The following is a 10413-nucleotide window of genomic DNA, read 5'->3' as shown; positions in this document are numbered from 1 at the left end:
TGCATTTTGGTTTTGAATGTGTTTGAGCTCTTGATATCAGACCGTTCAGGTTTCCCAATTTTTCATTTATTCCGGCAGTGAAAACTGCCAAGGTGTTCAGTAGGGATAACTGAATTTCCATCTTTTCTGATTGGAATTGCAGGGCGTTAGCGGCCAGTTGGATTGTATTGAGGAGAGAGGGACAAACGCCAGCACTTTGATCCATTGTTAGCTCGCTGTTGTTAGGGCTATTGTTGGGCTGGTCTGAAGGGATTGGTTGATTGGAGGGTGCTTGGGGGCTGAGCATCCTGTGTTGTTGTGCCATTTTTCGTTCTTTATCGTGGTCTCTGTCTTGTAAGTAGACTTTCAGCGTTTCCTCCCAGTCTTGAATGTCTGATTGTGACGTAGTTGCCCTCATTACGCCTTTCTCAGCTACGTCCGGCGATAAGGGGCTTGAAAAGATGCCCTTGTGAATTCCCGTAGAAGCCCAGGTTCACACCAGAACCTGGGCTTCTATGGGAATTCACGAGTGCATGTTATCAAACCCCTTATCGCTGTTTTAGCAGCAGTTTCTTGCCGCTAAAGCAACGATATTGTTATCGCCCTTCTTGATAATATGGCCCTATATGTTACATGCTGTATATTTTTGTTAGAGTTTCCCTTGTTTGATAAGATCCAAAACTACGATAAATAGAGCTAACTGAATGTCCTGTGGAAATGTAGTAATTTATCGCACCAATACTCATAATTTACGTGCCCCTTGACATGGCAGGCAGGTAGTACATTGATGGAGTGCTACCAGAGACAATCGCAATAATGGTATGTTATTTGCTCGGGTGGCTGAAGAGCGAAATTTTTGCAGTTGATGATTCTGAACATGCGTGGCAAATGGGTCAATCATAGAATGCCTGTGACAGTTGTGTTCCTAGTAGGCATGGGCGGAAAATCCGTTCCGCTCGCGGATTTTGCGGATTTTCGGGAAATCCGCAATCCGCGAGATTTGCGAATTTCCTGCAAAATCCGCAAATCCGCGAGCAGCGGATTTTGCTCGCACTGCTCGCACTGTTCGCGTGAGTTCGCGCCCCGCGAATAAGTGCGAAATTGCAGAAATACGATCTAAGCAAAACTGAAAGTAACTACTTACCAGGTTCAAAAGTTCAGGCACATCATTAGTAGCCATTTCCTGTAGTGCTTCCTGAGGGGCCCCTCCAGAGTTCAGTTGCCAGTTGCAACTATTATGTGACCCTGCTCTGAACCTCAGAATAGTTACACATATGCCACAAAGGTCCTGAATTACAGCTAAGGGAGACAAGCAGGAGCCAGGCTGGAAGTTAAAATCCATTAATCAGCCCCTAATTCATTATTGTCAGTTGGGGCAGGGCAGGTGTTGTAACTAATTTTGCAACAATGAAAGCACTTAGCAAGTGCAAAAGATCACTAATCAGGGCGCACTAAGGAAGCAGGTGCCAGCTAAAAAAATATTCTGTGACACATTAATCAGCCCCAAATTAATTCAGGTCACTTGAGGCAGGGAAGGTGTGCTTTGCTTTGCCGAAAATAATGTACACTGGACAACCAGAGGGTGTGGTGATGAAACAGAGGGTGGCATGGGTGGGCCAGAGGGTGGCATGAGTAGTCAGAGAGTGGCAGTGGTGACAGAGAGTGGCAGTGATGAAGAAGAGTGTCCCAAACAGGTTGGACACGTAGAAACAACAAGTTCGCAAAACTTGCGACCCGACAGGTAAGTTCGCAAATTGCGAAATTGTAAAAACCCTCGCGAAATGGCAGAAACACGGGCGAACACAAAAAAAAAAAAAATCCGCAAATTCGCGGGAATTCGCGGATTTTGCGGATTGCGAGTTTGCAAATCCGCAAATTCGCGGATTGCCAATCCGCAAAATCCGCTCATGCCTAGTTCCTAGTAGGGACTAAAGGGGTGGGGATGTACTGCTTAACTCAACTAGTAATGCATGATAGGCTTGCCTATGAGATACTAGGATGGTTCAGTAGCCAGGCAGTTGCCTGTGGCCAGTACCTTTACATTGACTGGGATGGCACGAGGTCTAGGTCTGAAGTTAGCTTCTTTATGCAAACGTATACAGGATTACATCCTGAAATAGGCAGCATCATCTCCCCTCCACCTCTTCTTGAGTCATACCATATGGATGGATCCTCTGTAAATACTCTTTCCCCTCCTCATGTAGTTATTCCTCAGGAAGAGGAGCAGTGTAACACACATTAACCCCTTCGCAGCGGGGGTAATTCCCCCGCTGTGCTGGTGGGCGGGGAGGCGCGCACAGCGCCCCCGTGCTCATGACGAGCTGAGCTCGTCATGAGACACAGTGCCCGTGTGCTCATGACGAGCTCAGCTCATCATGACCACACCCATTCCCGTGGAACGCTCAGCACAGCAGGGGAATTATCCCTGCGTGTGAGCGTTCCGCGGCTCATGTCGAGCTCAGCTCGTCATGAGCACCGGAGCACTGTGCCTTATGACGAGCTGAGCTCGTCATGAGCATGGATGGAGTTAATGGTAATATTCCAGAGAATTACTTGTGCTTGGGCCTGCCTTTTTATGGAAGCAAACAGCATGTAATTGTTTGGTGATGTAGCAGTGTCAGCCTGGTGACGTGAATGGGCCCACACCCCTAACATGTGTGTGTCTATCTTGAGATGTGCTCTTTTGATCAATTTTAGTGTCCATTGCATACATTTTGCATCATTCTGGTATGTATTTGTCTGGCATTACCATTTTGGGAGTTTATGTGGCTGGCTACGGGTATTTAGCGTACATTTTTTAGATGTGACATAGTTCGATTTACTGTGTTTTTTTGCCCCACGTGTTTATGTATATACTCTTGATGGCACATGTGTATCTGTGCACTGTTGTACCAGTGTCCTTGTCTTTTATCTTTGTCCTGGTGAATTTAATCATCTCTCCATTCACTTCTGTGTGAATCCCCCCTAGTTCCTGTATGTGGTGTGACGGTTGTGCTTCAAGGCTGAAGTAAAATTGAGCATATTTTACATGTACTACTGCTTAGTTGCATTTCACTGTTACTTATTGACATGGCCCTCACATAAGCTTTTCAGGGTCCGTCTCCTACGAAATACCTTCAACCAGATTCCCTTCTAAAACAGGAAAACCATCACCCACGCCCTCATCAGCAGCAGACTCGACTCCGGCAATGCACTGTATGCCAAAATTAATCCAGAACGCCTCCGCCAGACTAGTCCTCAATCTACTGTGTCACTGCCACATCACCCATCACCTGTGGACACTACATTGGCTCCCCGCCGAGAAGAGAATCGCCTTCAAGCTTCTCACCCACACCCACAAAGCACTCCACAACACCTGACCAGCCTATCTGAACTACTGCCTCGTGTTCCACACATCCCAAAGATCCGTCCGCTCAGCCCATCTCTCCATTGCTTCGGTGCCACGCACCAAAAAGACCAGGAAAGGAGGTTGTTCCTTCTCCTTCCTCGTGGCCAAGGCATGCAACACCCTCCCTCTCCACCTCCGACAGACGCCAACACTCCCCAAGTTCATGAAGAACCTCAAGACCTGGCTCCTTTTCAAATCGCTGTGCACATCCTGGAGCTGCCTCCTCCCGCCCCCCAGCACCCTGAGACCCTTTTGGGTGAGTAGTTGCGCTTAACAAACCCTAATTTATTGATGAATTGATTGATTGATTGAGAGGATATGCATGGCCATCCCTGCACTCGACCTTGATCTTCTACTTGCATGTGCCATTTCGGAAGAGATATTCCCCTTTTCACAGTTACTACCCGGCCAGGCTCACCTTTATACCTGGGTGGTAGGTTTTTGTCTGAGGATGAATCCGCAAGTGTAACAGAATATTCTGCACACAGGTGAAGTTCATTTCTGAACAGCCCTCTTTGAATTGTAATGGGATGTGACAATGTATAATTACTTCAGAACCCACTTTCATGATCACAAATGGATTTTTAAGTCAGCTGCTCCACTTTTTATTGCAGGAAATGTACAGTTCAATGTCTAAAAACCCATATGTAGGAACTGGAGACAATTGGTAATTGATCAACTGGACTTTCCTTTAGTCATCGAAAAAAACATCCACACTTGACATGCGTCTCCTTTAACTATTTTTATATCAATATTTCACTTCTGTAACTCATTGCGTCAACCTGTCAAGAAAAAGACATATGCAATTCCTGTGTTTTTATAATTTCTTTCATTCTATTTCGGTCGATGTTTACCTGAAATACAGCAACTAAAAAAACACATTCTTGTTTGCAGATACTGTATTGAATGCAATTCAGCCTGACGAGAAGTCTACAAACGACACCTACATAACACCTTCACTATCTTGCTGTGTTTGAGCCTTTTGCTGAAGTGGAAATTGATTTATTGGTTGTTTTGTCTATCTTCCCGTTTACTAGAAACAATCTGCAGAGCATATCAGTTACATTGTTTGATTCTGAGGAAGTGTATTCTATTAACAGGTATGCCTTTAAGTGCTCTACCTGGAGTAGCAACAACAGATGACACTTCTGGTGTTAAAGCAAAGGCAGTTTTTTTGTTCTCTCAATGGCAGGAAGACAATCCGCCGCCGCGGAAGGGACTCTTAATTGCCGAGTGATTATAAACATTTTAAGAACAGCTCCCATGGAGGAGCTGTCATTCTCTTGCTTACAAAGAAAATTCGAATTCCCAGCAGCCCAGGCTTTCTTGTTTATAGACAGCAACTTAACCTTAACACAAAACGTAAATAATACATAAAAGCAAAAAAATAAATATAAAGCATATGCAAAGAGGGGAGCATTACAGAGGATTGATTGCGCTGTGCGAAGAGAGAAACTGGTTGAACAATAGTTCCGTTTCCAGCATTATTTCATTGTGTAAACCTTCCATCTTTCATTCAGCTTTTTGTTTTTTTTCACCTCCCGTTGAGATAGTGTACTTTTTTTCTTATTGGCATATTAGCATCTGTTTTGTTATCTGTTTCTATGGCTCTTAGAAGCTTGGCAGCCCCTGGTTCAGCAGCCCTGACGTGCTATGTCATAAATGCAGATCATGGAAGGTGGTTAGGAAGGCATACATCATATGATACTACCGAAGCACTCATCAAACGTCTACCAGTAAATAACTCCCTTTTTGTTGATTTTTTGTTGTGTGAGTCTGTGGTTTTATACCTCGTTCTCTTATTATACTTTGACATCTAATTGCACAACTTCTAGGTGGGGTCGTCCTGCAAGTGACATTTGAAGAATATAGCACAGGAGACATGGAACTGGTGCATGACAATATCCTTCCTCAATGCCCTGCCCGTCTTGCAAATAAAGACAAAAAGAGAGGCCACTGACATACAAAAAGAGCACCTATAGCAAAGCATTATACCACAGCTCTGGATTACGTCAGCTTTGTGCGCTGACCGGCTGATGGCAGCTCTTCCATCAACACCTTGGCACCAGAGTCTTGACTTCAGGCAATAGGAGAGGCGCAGGGCTTAGCGCATCTGTGCCAAGACTTTCTGGAGTGACTATGCAGAGAAGCTAGCAGCCACCTTTGAGCAGGTGGTTATCTCTCAAAGAAAGAGAGGAGACAACACACGCTGACAGCTCGGCTGTGCTAGTGTCACTTCACTCTTTTTTTTATTTGCGATAGTCAAATTTATTCAAATGTTCAGTCTTTTAAGACCATTACACTATATAATATCATTACATTACTTAAAACATCCAATATAACATCCAATATAAAAATATAGAATCTTCGTTCATTATTCTACACTTCGTAAAAGCAAATACCTATCCAAAAAGTGCTGCACCACAACATCATCCTCATCTTAAAAGCCATCATCATAATACTGTGTATTGAATTATTTGGTTTTCTTCTACAATTCTTTCTAATTCCTTTAGATACAAATTCATGAATTTAACCCACCTGCAGACCAGCGGAATCGAAGACCCACCCAACCAGGTGGTTACAGCTTCCCTGCATGTTCGTAAGTACATATTAATGAATATTTCTTTCAAAAATATTTTTCTTTTTTTTAATAACTTGTGCCGCTTCACTCATAAGAGTGATGGAGACGCTCACGTCCAGTGGTGTGGGTCGAAGAGTGCATGGGATCTGTGCACCAGGGAAAGGAATGGGACAGCAAAGCTAAAGACACACGACCGAATTAAATATCAAAGGTAGGTTCCAGGGGTCGAAAGCTTCTGCTGAGTGGTCTTTATTAGAAAGAACTTACCTTCTTCCTTGTTTTAGGGGTGTTTAGTAGATCAAAAGCTCTTGGGAAAAATAATCTATTTGGACTTTTCGAATCTTCCAAATATATATGTGATCATGAGAGTCTCAGACACACACAAACACACACATATTTCCATCATCTGTTCACCATCATATGACTATTAAATATATACCATCCATTTAACAGTCATTTACCTTCAATTCAATATGTTTTATCTATCCACCATTCAATCACGATCCATTTATCATTTGTTCACTACCCATTCACCATCCACCAATCATAGCATCCACTATTCATTTACTTACCATTTACTATTAACCATTGATCCTATTGTCATTCATTATTCATTCACTTTCGCCATCAAACATCTATTCCCATCTAATCACCACTTGTCCACCATCCACATCCACTCACTCATGGTCAGTCCATTAACCATTAAGTCTCCAACCATGTATATTCAAATCGAGTTGCTTTTTGAAGTCGAGCCTATAGCGGCAGCGCACATTCGCTGCTCGCTTTGCGAGGCATGCAGTAATGGAGTATGGAGTGGAAGCTCAGTGGAAGCTCCGCCCACTCATCTCCCATGTTTTTAATTGGCTTGTGTCATTGTCTTTCGTAAATGCTGCCGTCTGATTGATTATGAGGCTTGTTAGTCCCTTCTTATTATGGCCATGTCATCATTTGTACCCTCCCTGACTTCTTTACTTCCAAAGCTACACAGTACGGTACGTGCTATTTAGACTGTGAGCACTACTTTGTACGTGTCTTCTTGCTGCCTCTGCCCCCCCTCACTCCCATTGTACGTGCTCCCCCGACCGTAAATGCGAGTCCTATTGCATTGCAAATGCTTGTTTCGTTGGCAGTGCCTCGTGTTGGGATAAGATGTTATACATGTGATGATGGGACCCATGGCTGACGATCCATCAGGACTCTTTAGGCAGCCGATTTGTGGTGATAATACACTAGGGCGCCAGATTGCAAAAAATGAGTGATTGCTAAACGGGAGGAGCGTGCCCAAATGCCAAGCTACCATTTTGTTTGGGTGTCCAAAAATGCTTGTACTTGTCCTGAAAGAGGGGATCTTACAGCAAAACAACTCTGCATCTGAGTTTTTATGGTTTGTTGAAGATGTGGTAAGTGTGAATCCGCCTCATACCAACCACCAAGCCGACATTTAAGATGGGCCAAACCTGTGAGTTTTGTAGCTTGAAGTCTCGTAGATGCCTCATGGGTGCAGTGAAGACTTCAGGAAGTCATTCAGTAGAATCAACGACTAAACGCACAATACTCTCCAAGCCTGTGCTCGTTTTGCATCATAGACCTTTGTTATTCTGCTCCGGCGCCTTCAACTCCTGTACAAATGCGTGGGTTAGTAAAATATCCGAAATAATATTATTATAGCCTTATAGCCCGCCGTAGCGGGCTATACCGGCTATAAAAGGCCCGCTGAATCGTTAAAGCCCGAGCCGAAGGCGAGGGACTTTAACGAGACAGCGGGACTTTAATTGCCGGTATAGCCCTGCTACAAAGGGCTATAAGGCTATTAGAACATTCTGCCACTAGATGGCAGAATGTTCTAACAAATTAAACAAAGGGTTCTCGAAGCTCGAGGGGATATAAATCGAGAAGCCTTTGTAGAACATTGGAATGTTGCTCTGCGGGCCTTTACCAGCCCGTAGAAGCAGGGAGCACTCCATTGTCTGCAATGGAGCTCCCAACATTCCAATGTTCTAACATGTCTGTGTACTTGGCCCTGTCTGTTCAGAAATGTCCTATCTACGCTAGTGCAGACCGGCAGGTGACAGGGTTTTGAAAGCAGTTGATAGTGGAGGGGTGTGGGTATCAGGTAAGAAAACACATTTTTAAACTTGTAGGTAATGTCGGTGTCACCCAGGAACGTAGCAAGGATTTTCAGTCATTCTGGCAAAATAACATTTTGACTGTTGGAGCACACCCAATACATCGGAAAAGGCCAATTGTGTAGAATTTTGTAGTCCTTAGTTGGTGCTTTCTCTGGGGTCTGTAAGGCTGGTGCATTTCGCTTATGGAAGTGCCGGACTGGGTGTCCTCGGCTGTTTAGCCCTTCTTTTGGTCACCTCTCTTCCACCTTCCTCCCCTAGCTCTCACCCCTTCCCCACACCCCGCCTCCTGTTTCTTTCCCTTGTGTTACATATTTTTGATCTATGCAGCCACATTAAGGGCCGTCTCACACAGGTGTGTCCATTGTAGGCGCAGGAAAGCTTGACCCTTGCCAGATTTTCAGGAAACCACGGAAAAAAAAACTACATACAGTGAATCTAAATTGAACTCTTTATATAGTTCTAAAAATATGACATACATGTGTCTGCTGGGGCTTTAAACTCAAAGAAAGCACCTGTGTTCATTGAGGGTATAAACATCCCTTGATCACTCAGTGCCTCCAATACTACACTTCAGTTTCTGCGGCATGCCTCTCCAGGGGTGGCTAGCTGCCAGATTAGGTGGAAATTTGAATCTGTTTAGGGCAGTTTAAAATAAAACTAGGGCGGCTGGAATTTTGCGATTCTACAGCAGCTGAATTTTCTGTACAGTTATAGATTTCTCGCTTGTGCCACATAATCTATCATCAGTTGCTTAATTTGCAGATTTTTATGAAGCAAATTTGTTTCGAGCTCAAATGGATCTAATGTGACTAAAACATGGCAGTGTAAGCCCCTTCATGAAGCTTGGGGTGTCCACTTTCATCTGCTTATTGCTGTGCTTCGGGGTTAAACTGGCACTAAAGAGATGATACCTTTGCCCTGACCGTATTAGCCTTTGTTAAAAAAAACTGGAAAAAAAATTGAAGGAAGTGATTTTATCACAAAAAGTGCCGCATTGTTCCGCCTAATTTTCCTTTTCTTCAACCCTGACGCATAATTTGGTCCTCTCTGACAGCAAATTTCCAGTTGCCCTGCATGAAACCCTGTCTGGCGTTTCGGTGGGCAGTCCTTTTCCTCAATTGGTGTAGCAAGCATGCCATGAAAGAAAAATTGCCACCACCCTCGTGAAGATAAATTGCAATAGGTTGGCTGCAGCGGGCCCCTCACATCTCTGTTCACTGGGGCAAATGAACTTGCTGCTCTTATGATCAGGGCCACTGGATCTGTGCAGCAGGAGAGGGCCAAATTGTGCTGTTGAGTTGAGTAAATAATGTGGTGAGAAAAGGCAAATTATGCGGATAGTGAGGTACATTTTTCATTAGTTCTAATTTTTAAACTTTGTAACACTGCCTGGGCATTAGTTTCACCTCATTAATACCAGTTTAAGACCGTAAAACTTCAATAAGTAACTGAATGGTGACCAGTTCAGCTTTGGAAAGGCTTTGCACTGCTCGAAAACATGTGTTGCTGCCTCTTTAGTAATTTTTGAAGCGTTTTGAGCTAAAAACATGTTTTTGTTCAAAAATGCAGATTATGTGGCAGAAGATGGACTATGTGGGAAATGTGGCAAGTCTATAATTATGTTAAAATCGCTGCATCATCTCAGCAGGCTCTCTGGTTTTACTATCGTATATATATATTTAAATTATAGCGCGTCTGCTTTTACTATAGAGGCCACACTTAATTATTTATTTACTTTACGCTAACCGCTTTCGTAATGTACTTATGAAAAATTATACTTGTCCCCTTAACTATAGGACATGTGCCCTGGTTATTACACAACAGATAACAACACAACAGATAACATTTGATATTCCAGACAAGAGGTTTGACATAAAGTAACACGTACATTATTTTCCCACCATATTCCTCCATCTAGCTGCAGCCAATAGAAATGTATGCACCATCGTGCAAATATGTTGAGTTTGTAATAGTTACTGGTAATATAGGGATGGTCTACGCTTTCTAAAATTCAAAGACCTGAGCAATGGGATGAGATAATACTTTCTGGGCACAGCAGTTGGCAGAAAAAGAAACAGTGTAACATTGATTGGTTTGATCTAGAATCACACGGACATAACTCAAGGCCTGAGTCTATATGTGTGTCTAAATCTAAGCAGGTAAAAACTCTGATGGTGATGTGGCAGGGAAAAAAGCTAGGCTCCATACAATCCGTTGTTACTAACAATTGATGGGCAGCCACACTGTTTTTACTAAGCTCTTGAAATTCCTTTCTCTGTCCCTGCATGGAGAGAAATTCGACTTTCAGATGTTTTTTGGGTAAAACAGTGATATTG

The sequence above is a fragment of the Lissotriton vulgaris genome, chromosome 2_1 (genome assembly GCF_964263255.1).
Source record: "Lissotriton vulgaris chromosome 2_1, aLisVul1.2, whole genome shotgun sequence".
Lineage (NCBI taxonomy): Eukaryota > Metazoa > Chordata > Amphibia > Caudata > Salamandridae > Lissotriton > Lissotriton vulgaris.
Note: the sequence above shows the minus strand (reverse complement) of the source record.